At 42.7% G+C, this 14413-nt stretch overlaps 1 pseudogene; it reads right to left on the reverse strand.

The window, feature by feature from the left end:
• Positions 1–374: 374 nt before the first annotated feature.
• LOC135052127 (5S ribosomal RNA) lies at positions 375–493 on the reverse strand (annotated as a pseudogene).
• Between the last annotated feature and the right edge of the window lie 13920 nt (positions 494–14413).

Consider the following 14413-nt stretch of genomic DNA (forward strand, 5'->3'; position numbering starts at 1 on the left):
TAAGACTTAATATCGGGGAAACACTGTAGCAAGTAAATGCTGATGCTAAGTAGAACAATGAAATAGGATAAACTGAATAACAATACAATTAATAACAATTAATGCTAATATTAGCATGATAAATTCCGGCTGCCAAGATCCAATCAGAGTGTCCTAAGGAGTTAACCTGAATAATTTTAGTAGACAAATGAGCTGCCAATGTGTGTTGGCCCCGCGTTAATAAATAATTAGAACAGCTTATGAAGACTGGGGTATTTAAAAGACAAGAAAATATAATACAACCAGCTGTCATAAGAAAAAAGAGCAGTAGGAAATAAGATGGCAGGGTGAATCTGCTGTCAGTGTTAAACTCTGAGCATAATGGAACAGTATGAGCTCTACTAAACTGAGTCTTCCTCAATGGTCGCCCACTTGAGTACTGACCCAGCCCAACACTGATTAGCTTCCAAGATCGGACGGCTTTGGGCATTTCCAGTGTGGTATGATAGTAGAGAGAAATGAACGATGAACGGAAGCTCTGGAATCACTGATGAGAGTTCACAAAATTTATAGAGTGAAGAATGAGATGGAGCTGCTGCCAATGTTAGACAGGGATGACCCTGAATCAATGGTGAGAGTCCATGAAAATATAGGTAAAAGTTGAAGATAGGGGGGGAAAAAAAGGGGGGGGGGAGCATGAACAATAATGAAGGCCCTATCAGACAATTTAAAGTTAATTCACAGGGAGCATTTGAAAGTATTTAATGGTGACAATTACTAATATCAATTACTAAGGTGAAGCATAGAGCTGTAATATTCTTAAATAGGCCGAATGAATTGAAGTTAGGTACTTTGTAGTTTCTACTTCGGTACTATTCAAATGTCAGATACAGGAATCTAAAGGTATCTATAATTGAAGATTATAAGCCCAGAGGAAAAATAACAAGATAGCGAGACTGTGATATTATGTACCTAAAAGTTTCCACAACAATGATATTCTAGTGCCAGATATAGATATCAAAAAGTATCAATAATTAAGCCAAAAAAAAAGGAAATAACAATGTAACCAGTACACAGTCAGTATCTATGATACTGTGAGTGCATATAAGCCGTATGAGAGAATATCTGCAAATGTAAACACAGTCAAACTGGATATGTGATTTCAAACATGATATAAGTTGATGACTGAGTGCTGATTAGCACACTAGCGTGTATAATAATATTTGGATGAACTAATAGTACGTGCAGGAGACGATAAATGCGGGTAATCCAGTCAGTGCGGATGACAGTTAAATAATTCTACCATCAAAGATCGGACAAAAATTGCAATGCTGGGGATAAATAAATAAATACACTGATATTACCAGCAGCGAGTGACAGATGGAAAAGTCCTGATCCTAATGCATAATGTCTCTGTCAGTGAAAGGGATGAACGTAGCGGCCATGCTGGAAAAATACAGGGTGCAGATGGATGCGGCTCATTGGCAGCTGAATAAAATTATTCAGGTTAACTGCTTAGGACACTCTGATTGGATCTTGGCAGCCGGAATTTATCATGCTAATATTAGCATTTAATTGTTATTAATTGTATTGTTATTAAGTTTATCCTATTTAATTGTTCTACTTAGCATCAGCATTTACTTGCTACTCACTTCATTATAAATTTTGAATGTTATCTTACTTCATTGACCACTGACTATTTTATCTTGTGATACTAATAAAAGTTAGTGGTGTGTCTTGCGAATGGCTCCCTCAGGAGCTCAGTGCCCTGTCAGCAGAGAAATGGGACCATTAACTCTCCAGGAAGTTGGTCTGTTCTCCCCCCTAAGTCCCATGAAGCAGACAAGCTGTTGCCAAACAGAACTGTCTGAAAATAACAAACAGAAAAAAATAAATGTAGAAACCTGTTCAGGAGCTCTCCAAAGCGTGACTGGCACCTCCAGGCACATTTTCTAAACTGAGTCTGGTAGGAGGCGCATAGAGGGAGGAGCCAGTGCACACTATTGATTTCTTAAAGTGCCCAAGGCTCCTGGTGGACCTGTCTATACCCCCATGGTACTAATGTGGACCCCAGTAACCTCTAGGACGTAAGAGAAAACAAAATTAACTCTGGCTAAATGTGTGATAGTTACAAATTATTTTTGAAAGATTATGAATTTTAAAGACTAACAGAGGTCATTTTGGGTTAATATTGTAAAAACCTGCGTATTATTGAACTTAAAAATATACTTGACTGTTTGTTGTTTATTTAGCATTTTCTTTTACTATGTGAATTGGCTTAAATGCTGTCCCATAAATAAAAAAACACAGCTTATTTTTTTTAAGTGCATCAAAATTATAGATTTTAAGATAAAATGGGAGATTATTTTTAAATCAGGTGCTAGCACATGAAATAAATTAACACATCTATTGCAGCATTCTATCGAAAGAACAGTTTTTATGTCTTCAAGTTTCATTTCTATGTATGCTGTGTGATTGCCATGACTATTTGGATGCATGTCTATGATGTAAAAAGAATTATTTTGTGGGAAAATCTGCTATTAAAAAGTATGTTTATGGGCATTTGGTAATTATTGTGGAACAGAAAAAAAATACTTATTTCAATCAAAATGGTATAAATGTGGTTTATTATATTACCACAACTACTCCAATGTAAAACCGTAAAACCCTGTAAAGAATGTACTTCCCAGTGATTAAAAAATAGGATAGGATATGGAGAGCAAACTAATAAAATAAAAGTAGCTGATGTGCACGGTTTCTACCAGGCAAAGGTTTGCTGGGTGGAACATTTTACAGATTTTCACCCCCTTAGGAGTCGAATCTGGAGAAATCCCTGCTTAGTGGGTGGCTGCAAATATCTGTCAGTTTCCAGACCACCCAGCAGTGGGCAACCATAGCATTAGTAACATAGAGCCCCCTCTGATGAAGTTACTGTTTACACATGACTGCTTATGACTATGTGATTCCATTTGGACCCTAGTTTTACATCAATATTTTTCCCTGCCATTCTGAGACCGCCAGCCTTTCTTGCACCACCTTTATTATTTGCACTGACTATGCCTCAAAAGGGGCATATCACATTCATAATTTTTTTCTGCCTTATTATGGTTGCCTATCTCCAGTAGACCTGAAGCCTTGACCCTGTATACAGCTGTGTTAGTTAATCTTAATGCACATCACAAAGGGGTGACCTGGTCCTGGATTTATTTTTGCTCTCATCGAATCTTACTCTGGTAACTAATTTGATCACAAATCTATAATTCAACTCTTAGGGCCACGGGGTGAGATCAAGGATATACCATCAAGTGGCAGCCCCCCCCCCCCCCCCTCACACTCCAATCAAAATCAAGCCTGCTTTCATATACCTCATTGGAATTTTTACAACTACTATATCCCCAGTTACATCACAGACTACAGAGCCTGCACTCTGGCTAGCCAATATTAGTAGCCACACCTCATTGTATTGTCACCCAATACTGTATCTTTTTGTGGTACCATTTATTGTCTCTCACTGGCAAACACATTAAAGTCTTGGGCATCCCAAAGTGGGAAACTGACCTTTCCAAGTCACTCTCTGAGGAAGTTTGACATATTTTTTTCTTACTTATTTTCATATGTCTTAGTGCGTTATTCATGTGAAAATGTTTTTAAATTTTTTGCATAGATTATATTTAACCCTTGACAGGCTGCATAAGATTTGGTGTATGAGGACATATCTGTATATGATGGTGACGTTGCCTCTAGAAATAGATAGCTACTAAAGTGAATAGTGTATATCACTGGCATACTGATGTTATTCCTAGTTTGGATTCTGTTGAGTGAAAACTTCATACACACTTTCAGTTTGAGATGGCGGGCAGCACTTACTAATCCTCAACTGCCTCTTTATTGATGACGTGACTCTGATGGAGTAATTTTGGTCCGATAGGCATTCAGGTGGTGGCAGTGTACAGCCTGTCAGTTCTGACTCTGTGAGCTGAAAGGTGTAGCTCTTGTGTCTTCAAACAGTATGTCATTTTGTACTTGTGTCTCCCTTCTATAGGAAAATATAAGATTATTTGAAGTTTTTATTTAGTACATGTATTATTCTGTGTGATTGCAAGTGAACCCCTACCTTATGGCTCTGTTATGCTTTTCTTTTCTTTTTATTTCTGTATTCCATTAATTTGTGTAAAATTAAATAAATAAAAAATGATAATGCAAAAATAGGCCCAGCTTCATAAATATTTAAAATGCATTTCTATTTTTCTCCCAAATGATCCAATTTTTATACTTTTACTTACTATATTTAAGGAGACACTGTGAATGATGGTGTATGAAAAAATGGGTGTAGTATTGTATGCCGGCGGTCGGGCTCCCGGCGACCAGCATACCGGCGCCGGGAGGCCGACCGCCGGCATACCGACAGCTGTGGGCACGGTGGCGCGCAACGTGCGCCACGCTATTTTATTCTCCCTCCAGGGGGGTCATGGACCCCCACGAGGGAGAATAAGTGTCGGTATGCCGGATGTCGGGATCGCGACAGCCGGCATACTGAAGACCACCCTGAAAAAATACATGCTGAGATAGCATTGGGCATATTCACATTACACTGATTATAAATAGTCTGCTTCTTACAATAGGCCACCATTTCGGGTTTTGGTTTTGGATCTGGTTGATTTTTGAACAGCTAAAATCACAGAATTTGGGGGTAATTTTGATCCTACTGTATTATTAACCTCCATAAAATTCATTTCCACTCATTTCCAGTCTTTTCTAAACACCTCACACCTCACAATAATGTTTTTAGGCCAAAAGGTTGCACCGATGTAGCTGGATGACTAAGCTAAGGAACACAAGTAGGCGGCACAAACACCTGGCCCATCTAGGTATGGCACTGCAGTGTCAGACAGGATGGCAGTTTTAAAAACTAGGCCCCAAAGAGCACATAATGCAAAGAAAAAAAAGAGGTGCACCGAGGTCGCTGGATAACTAAGCTAAGTGACACAAGTGGGCGGCACAAACACCTGCCTCATCTAGGAGTGGCACTGCAGAGTCCGACAGGATGGCAGTTTTAAAAACTAGGCCCCAAACAGCACATAATGCAAAGAAAAAAAGAGGTGCAACGAGGTAGCTGGATGACTAAGCTAAGCGGCACAAACACCTGGCCCATCTAGGAGTGTCACTGCAGTGTCAGACAGGATGGCAGTTTTAAATACTAGGCCCCAAAGAGCACATAATGCAAAGAAAAAAAGAGGTGCAAGATGGGATTGCCCATGGGCCTTCCCACCCACCCTTATGTTGAATAAACAGGACATACACACTTTAACAAACCAATAATTTCAGTGACAGGGTATGCCACACGACTGTGGCTGAAATGATTAGTTTGTTTGGGCCCCCACCAAAAAATAAGCAATTCATCTCTTCTTGGTGTCAGTGGACTGATTACACTATTACCCAAAGTTTCTGAACTTGACAATGACTTATGATGAATACGCTGCAGGCGATGTATAAGGAAGGATGTTCCTAGGTGGTTATCATCCTTACTTTTACTTATTATGGATTGACAAAGGCAATAGATGGCTTGACACCTGTTGTCCGGCTTTGTGGATTAATAATTCCACACTGACGAGGTGTCTTTTTTGGTATTTTGCCCAGGCATGACAATGGGCTTTTTCATCCCATGGCCAACAACTGTCTCAACTGGTGACTTATTCAAACAAACCACATCACCATCAGAATCCTCATCGTCAACTTCCTCCGCAGCGCCAGCTACACCCATATCCTCCTCATCCTGGTGTACTTCTACAGTGAAATCCTGAATCTCAATATCAGCAACTGGACTGGCGGTGCTCCTCCCAGCACTTGCAGGCGGTGTACAAATGGTGGTAGGAACCTCCTCTTCCCATACAGTGTTATGAAGGTCAGGCCTAGACATTGCAACCGCAGACAGTGTCAGCACCCCTGTATTTTCACAATACCACTGTAATTTTACAGCATACAAGACAGGGCCCGTGTACATTGATTTTCACTAAACCCTAGAATTATTACAGCGTACAAGACAGGACCAGTGTGCATTGATTTTCACTGCACCCTAGAATAATTACAGCATAAAAGACAGGGCCAGTGTACATTGATTTTCAGTGCACCCTATAAATATTACAGCATACAAGACAGGGCCAGTGGACATTGATTTTCACTGCACCCTAGGATTATTACAGCATACAAGACAGGGCCAGTGTACATTGATTTTCACTGCACCCTAAAATAATTATAGCATACAAGACAGGGCCAGTGTACATTGATTTTCACTGTGCCCTAGCATTATTACAGCATATAAGACAGGGCCAGTGTACATTGATTTTCACTGCACCTCTGAATTTTTACAACATACAGGTCCAACAGCACCCCTGTATTTTAAGCATACAGCAGTGTGCTTTTAATTTTTAACAACTGCACCTCTGAATTTTTACAACATACAGGGCCAGCAGCTCCCCTATTTTTTACAGCATACAGCACTGTGCTTTTAATTTTTAGCAACTGCACCACTGAATTTTTACAACATACAAGGCCACATACAACATACAAGGGGTGTTGATGTTCAAACAACATTACACATGTTGTTTGAACAGCAACACCCCTATATTTTACAGCATACAGTAGTGTGCGTTTATTTTTTTAACAACTGCACCCCTTCATATTTACAACATACAGGGACAGTGTAATGTCATTTGAACAGCAACACCCCTATATTTTACAGCATAAAGAGCAGTGTTCTTTTAATTATTAACAACTGCACCTCTGAATTTTTACAACATACAGGGCCAGCAGCACCCATATATTTTACAGCATACAGCAGGGTGCTTTTAATTTTTAACTGCACCCGTGAATTTTTACAACATAAAGGGCCAGCAGCACTTCAATATTTTACAGCATACAGGAGCAGTGTGATTTTAATTTTTAACAACAGCACCCCATAAATTTTACAACATACAGGGCCAGCTGCACCACTATATTTTCCAGTATACTGGAGGACAGTGCCCATGCACAACACAGTGAAAGGCAGGATAGCAACACCCATGTACAGCTGCATCAAATGAAACACCAGTGACAGCCAGTGAGAGTCAGGACAGCCAGGACAGCACACCTAACACAGCACAGTTACACCACAGTGACTGCAGCAAGAGGCATAGCGTGGAGACATGACACCCGGAGCAGGGTCATGTCATGGCACCCCCACCCACCACCACACATACATACATACATACATACATATGTAGATTCACACATATTTAGGCACAGACATACATAAACACACACATATACATAGATATACACACACACACACACACACACACACACCATAAACACACAGATATACACAGACATACACATATACACACAGACATATACACACAGACATACATAAACACATACATATACTCACACATACTGTATAAAAAGATATATACACATAAACACACACATACATGTATATACATTAACACACATATGAACACAGACATATACACACATTTACACTAATGATGTGCACCGGAAATTTTTCGGGTTTTATGTTTTGGTTTTGGATTCGGTTCCGCGGCCGTGTTTTGGATTCGGACGCATTTTGGCAAAACCTCCCTGAAAATTTTTGTCGGATTCGGGAGTGTTTTGGATTCAGGTGTTTTTTTACAAAAAAAACTCAAAAACAGCTTAAATCATAGAATTTGGGGGTCATTTTGATCCCATAGTATTATTAACCTCAATAACCATAATTTCCACTCATTTCCAATTTATTCTGAACACCTCACACCTCACAATATTATTTTTAGTCCTAAAATTTGCACCGAGGTCGCTGGATGGCTAAGCTAAGCGACACAAGTGGCCGACACAAACACCTAGCCCATCTAGGAGTGGCACTGCAGTTTTCTAGCGAGAGGATGAGTGCTTCCATCCTCATGTGAATCTGAACCACTAGCCATGAACATAGGCCAGGGCCTCAGCCGTTCCTTGCCACTGCGTGTCATAAATGGCATATTGGCAAGTTTATGCTTCTCATCAGACGCTTTTAATTTTGATTTTTGGGTAATTTTACTGAACTTTTGTAGTATACTTGACGACACAGAGGTAGAGCAGTGGACTACTGTACCGTACTGCTATATATTATATACTGGTGGTCAGCAAAATTCTGCACTGTCCTCCTACTATATATAAAGCGCACAACTAAAATGCACCACAGGTATGGATGGATAGTATACTTGAAGACACAGAGGTAGGTAGAGCAGTGGACTCCTGTACCGTACTGCTATATATTATATACTGGTGGTCAGCAAAATTCTGCACTGTCCTCCTACTTTATATACTGCGCACAACTAAAATGCACCACAGGTATGGATGGATACTAGTATACTTGACGACACAGAGGTAGGTAGAGCAGTGGATTACTGTACCATACTGCTATATATTATATACTGGTGGTCAGCAAAATTCTGCACTGTCCTCCTACTATATATACTGCGCACAACTAAAATGCACCACAGGTATGGATGGATAGTATACTTGACGACACAGAGGTAGGTAGAGCAGTGGACTACTGTACCGTACTGATATAATACTGGTAGTCACTGGTCAGCAAAATTCTGCACTGTCCTCCTACTATATACTACAATGCAGCACAGATATGGAGCATTTTTCAGGCAGAGAATGTAGATATTTTCAGCACACTGAGCACAGATATTTGCAAGCACACTGAGCACAGATATTTGCAGCACACTGAACACAGATATTTGCATCACACTGAACACAACTGAGAGAACGCTGCACGTCCTCTCCGTATCATCTCCAATGCACGAGTGAAATGGCGGCGACGCGCGGCTCCTTATATAGAATATGAATCTCGCGAGAATCCGACAGCGAGATGATGACGTTCGGGCACGCTCGGGTTAACCGAGCAAGGCGGGAGGACCCGAGTCTGCCTCGGAACCGTGTAAAATGGGTGAAGTTCGGGGGGGTTCGGATCTCGACGAACCGAATCCGCTCATCTCTAATTTTCACACAAACACATTTACACACACAGACATATACACATAAACACACAGTATACACAGACAGAAACACATATACACACACAGTATACACACATTAATTCTCGCCAAGTGGGAGCAGCAGAGCAGCTCCTTGTTCTAGCCTGGAGGGACGGAGCTTCTATGTGATTGACAGACTGGGCCTCCGTGGGTTGAAGGAAAGGACTGAGGAAAGGGAAGGGGTGGCCACCACACTGCCTGAATGTTCCAGATCACTGAATGCAGGTACCTGACAGCCAGGAAGCTTCTTCTGACAACCCTCCAAACCTCCCCACTTCCCTAACAACACACCACACTGCACTGCAATCAGTGAAATGAACATGCAGGCACTGTGGTGGCCACCCCTTCCCTCTCCTGTAGTCATCTCCTCCTACCCCGAGATCCCAGCACAGCTGTGTTACAGGGAGCTGGCGCCTTCTGTCCCCATCGGTGCCTGGAACTCGAGCTCCACTCGCTCCACCCTCCCTACGCCCCTGACTGCAGCAGCACCCATACAGAGCACATACTTACCCCACCCGACACCACAACCCACAGAGAGAGACAGAGGTCTGTCTCCCTCACTCTCCAATTCCGGAGTGAAAATGGCGGCAACACACAACTGTTTATATGGGATCAAAAACCTGCGAGATTCTGACAGCGGGATGATGACGTTTTGCCTTGTTCTGTTTTCCGGGTCTGGCGAGAAGTCCCAAGTCAAACTCGGATCCGAGCTCGGAGCATGAAGTTCGGGGGGGGTTCGGTTCTCAGGTAACCGAGCCCGCTCATCTCTATATATATCTACAATAAAGTAAAGAAGAGTGTGGCATGTATCTGCTGACAGCTTTAAGCTTGTACATCTAAAACAATGGCATCTGAGTTGCTACTGCTGAGTCCAGTCTGCGTAGCCATAGACCAACCCTTAGCCTCGATGTTCCTCATTTAAACCTCACAATCAGTATTCACAGAATTTGACAATTCTTCATGTTCGCTGAAAGAAACTGAACTACAGTATGAGCTTAATTCATGTTTGTACAGACTAGTGATGAGCGGGTTCGGTTTCTGAGAAACCGAACCCCCCCCGAACTTCACCCTTTTTAGACGGGTCCGAGCCATACTCGGATTCTCCCGTATGGCTCGGTTAACCCGAGCGCGCCCGAACGTCATCATCCCGCTGTTGGATTCTCGCGAGATTCGAATTCTATATAAGCAGCCGCGCGTCGCCGCCATTTTCACACGTGCATTGAGATTGATAGGGAGAGGACGTGGCTGGCGTCCTCTCCGTTTATATAGTTTATATAGTTACACAGTTTATCTGATTGCTTAGCTTATTGTGGGGAGGATTGGGGAGCAGCTGTTAGGAGGAGTACAGTGCAGAGTATTGCTAATAGTGACCACCAGTTTTTTATCCGTTCTCTGCCTGAAAAAAAACGCTCCATACCATATCTGTGCTCAGTGTGCTGCATGATATATCTGTGCTGAGTGTTCACACTGCTTAATTGTGGGGACTGGGGAGCAGCTATAGCAGGAGTACAGTGCACAGTTTTGCTGACAGTGACCACCAGTATACGTTTGTCTGCCTGAAAAACACTCCTGTGGTGTCTTTTTTTTTATACTATAAACGCAGTCTGCTGACAGTGTCCACCAGGTCCATTAAACTGTATATAGCAGTATGGTAGGCCACTGCTGTACCTACCTCTGTGTCGTCACTCGTCGTTCATAAGTATACTATCCATCCATCTACATTGTATACCTGTGGTGTCTTTTTTTTCTTTATACTATAAACGCAGTCTGCTGACAGTGTCCACCAGGTCCATTATACTGTATATAGCAGTACGGTAGGCCACTGCTGTACCTACCTCTGTGTCATCACTCGTCGTCCATAAGTATACTATCCATCCATCTACATTGTATACCTGTGGTGTCTTTTTTTCTTTATACTATAAACGCAGTCTGCTGACAGTGTCCACCAGGTCCATTATACTGTATATAGCAGTACGGTAGGCCACTGCTGTACCTACCTCTGTGTCGTCACTCGTCGTCCATAAGTATACTATCCATCCATCTACATTGTATACCTGTGGTGTCTTTTTTTCTTTATACTATAAACGCAGTCTGCTGACAGTGTCCACCAGGTCCATTATACTGTATATAGCAGTACGGTAGGCCACTTCTGTACCTACCTCTGTGTCGTCACTCGTCGTCCATAAGTATACTATCCATCCATCTACATTGTATACCTGTGGTGTCTTTTTTTCTTTATACTATAAACGCAGTCTGCTGACAGTGTCCACCAGGTCCATTATACTGTATATAGCGGTACGGTAGGCCACTGCTGTACCTACCTCTGTGTCGTCACTCGTCGTCCATAAGTATACTATCCATCCATCTACATGGTATACCTGTGGTGTCTTTTTTTTATACTATAAACGCAGTCTGCTGACAGTGTCCACCAGGTCCATTATACTGTATATAGCAGTATGGTAGGCCACTGCTGTACCTACCTCTGTGTCGTCACTCGTCGCCCATAAGTATACTATCCATCCATCTACATTGTATACCTGTGGTGTCTTTTTTTTCTTTATACTATAAACGCAGTCTGCTGACAGTGTCCACCAGGTCCATTATACTGTATATAGCAGTATGGTAGGCCACTGCTGTACCTACCTCTGTGTCGTCACTCGTCGTCCATAAGTATACTATCCATCCATCTACATTGTATACCTGTGGTGTCTTTTTTTTATACTATAAACGCAGTCTGCTGACAGTGTCCACCAGGTCCATTATACTGTATATAGCGGTACGGTAGGCCACTGCTGTACCTACCTCTGTGTTGTCACTCGTCGTCCATAAGTATACTATCCATCCATCTACATTGTATACCTGTGGTGTCTTTTTTTCTTTATACTATAAACGCAGTCTGCTGACAGTGTCCACCAGGTCCATTATACTGTATATAGCAGTATGGTAGGCCACTGCTGTACCTACCTCTGTGTCGTCACTCGTCGTCCATAAGTATACTATCCATCCATCTACATTGTATACCTGTGGTGTCTTTTTTTATATACTATAAACGCAGTCTGCTGACAGTGTCCACCAGGTCCATTATACTGTATATAGCAGTACGGTAGGCCACTGCTGTACCTACCTCTGTGTCGTCACTCGTCGTCCATAAGTATACTATCCATCCATCTACATTGTATACCTGTGGTGTCTTTTTTTCTTTATACTATAAACGCAGTCTGCTGACAGTGTCAACCAGGTCCATTATACTGTATATAGCAGTACGGTAGGCCACTGCTGTACCTACCTCTGTGTCGTCACTCGTCGTCCATAAGTATACTATCCATCCATCTACATTGTATACCTGTGGTGTCTTTTTTTCTTTATACTATAAACGCAGTCTGCTGACAGTGTCCACCAGGTCCATTATACTGTATATAGCAGTACGGTAGGCCACTGCTGTACCTACCTCTGTGTCGTCACTCGTCGTCCATAAGTATACTATCCATCCATCTACATTGTATACCTGTGGTGTCTTTTTTTCTTTATACTATAAACGCAGTCAGCTGACAGTGTCCACCAGGTCCATTATACTGTATATAGCAGTACGGTAGGCCACTGCTGTACCTACCTCTGTGTCATCACTCGTCGTCCATAAGTATACTATTCATCCATCTACATTGTATACCTGTGGTGCCTTTTAGTTGTGCGCATTAAAACATGGAGAACAAAAATGTGGAGGTTAAAAAAATAGGGAAAGATCAAGATCCACTTCAACCTCGTGCTGAAGCTGCTGCCACTAGTCATGGCCGAGACGATTAAATGCCATCAACGTCGTCTGCCAAGGCCGATGCCCAATGTCATAGTACAGAGCATGTAAAATCCAAAACACAAAAGATCAGTAAAATGACCCAAAAATCAAAATTAAAAGCGTCTGAGGAGAAGCATAAACTTGCCAATATGCCATTTACGACACTGAGTGGCAAGGAACGGCTGAGGCCCTGGCCTATGTTCATGGCTAGTGGTTCAGCTTCACATGAGGATGGAAGCACTCATCCTCTTGCTAGAAAAAAGAAAAGACTTAAGCTGGCAAAAGCACAGCAAAGAACTGTGCGTTCATCGAAATCACAAATCCCCAAGGAGAGTCCAATTGTGTCGGTTGCGATGGCTGACCTTCCCAACACTGGATGGGAAGAGCTTGCGCCTTCCACCATTTGCACGCCCCCTGCAAGTGCTGGAAGGAGCACCCGCAGTCCAGTTCCTGATAGTCAAATTGAAGATGTCACTGTTGAAGTACACCAGGATGAGGATATGGGTGTTGCTGGCGCTGGGGAGGAAATTGACAAGGAGGATTCTGATGGTGAGGTGGTTTGTTTAAGTCAGGCACCCGGGGAGACACCTGTTGTCCGTTGGAGGAATATGGCCATTGACATGCCTGGTCAAAATACAAAAAAAATCAGCTCTTCGGTGTGGAATTATTTCAACACAAATGCGGACAACAGGTGTCAAGCCGTGTGTTGCCTTTGTCAAGCTGTAATAAGTAGGGGTAAGGACGTTAACCACCTCGGAACATCCTCCCTTATACATCACCTGCAGCGCATTCATCATAAGTCAGTGACAAGTTCAAAAACTTTGGGCGACAGCGGAAGCAGTCCACTGACCAGTAAATCCCTTCCTCTTGTAACCAAGCTCCTGCAAACCACACCACCAACTCCCTCAGTGTCAATTTCCTCCTTACCCAGGAAAGCCAATAGTCCTGCAGGCCATGTCACTGGCAAGTCTGACGAGTCCTCTCCTGTCTGGGATTCCTCCGATGCATCCTTGAGTGTAACGCCTACTGCTGCTGGCGCTGCTGTTGTTGCTGCTTGGAGTTGATCGTCATCCCAGAGGGGAAGTCGGAAGACCACTTGTACTACTTCAAGTAAGCAATTGACTGTACAACAGTCCTTTGCGAGGAAGATGAAATATCACAGCAGTCATCCTGCTGCAAAGCAGATAACTCAGGCATTGGCAGCCTGGGCGGTGAGAAACGTGGTTCCGGTATCCATCGTTAATTCAGAGGCAACTATAGACTTGATTGAGGTACTGTGTCCCCGGTACCAAATACCATCTAGGTTCCATTTCTCTAGGCAGACGATACCGAAAATGTACACAGACCTCAGAAAAAGTCTCACCAGTGTCCTAAAAAATGCAGTTGTACCCAATGTCCACTTAACCACGGACATGTGGACAAGTGGAGCAGGGCAGACTCAGGACTATATGACTGTGACAGCCCACTGGGTAGATGTATTGCCTCCCGCTGCAAGAACAGAAGCGGCACCAGTAGCAGCATCTCGCAAACGCCAACTCATTCCTAAGCAGGCTACGCTTTGTATCACCGCTTTCCAGAATAC

Source organism: Pseudophryne corroboree, chromosome 2 (assembly GCF_028390025.1).
Source record: "Pseudophryne corroboree isolate aPseCor3 chromosome 2, aPseCor3.hap2, whole genome shotgun sequence".
Classification (NCBI taxonomy): Eukaryota; Metazoa; Chordata; class Amphibia; order Anura; family Myobatrachidae; genus Pseudophryne; species Pseudophryne corroboree.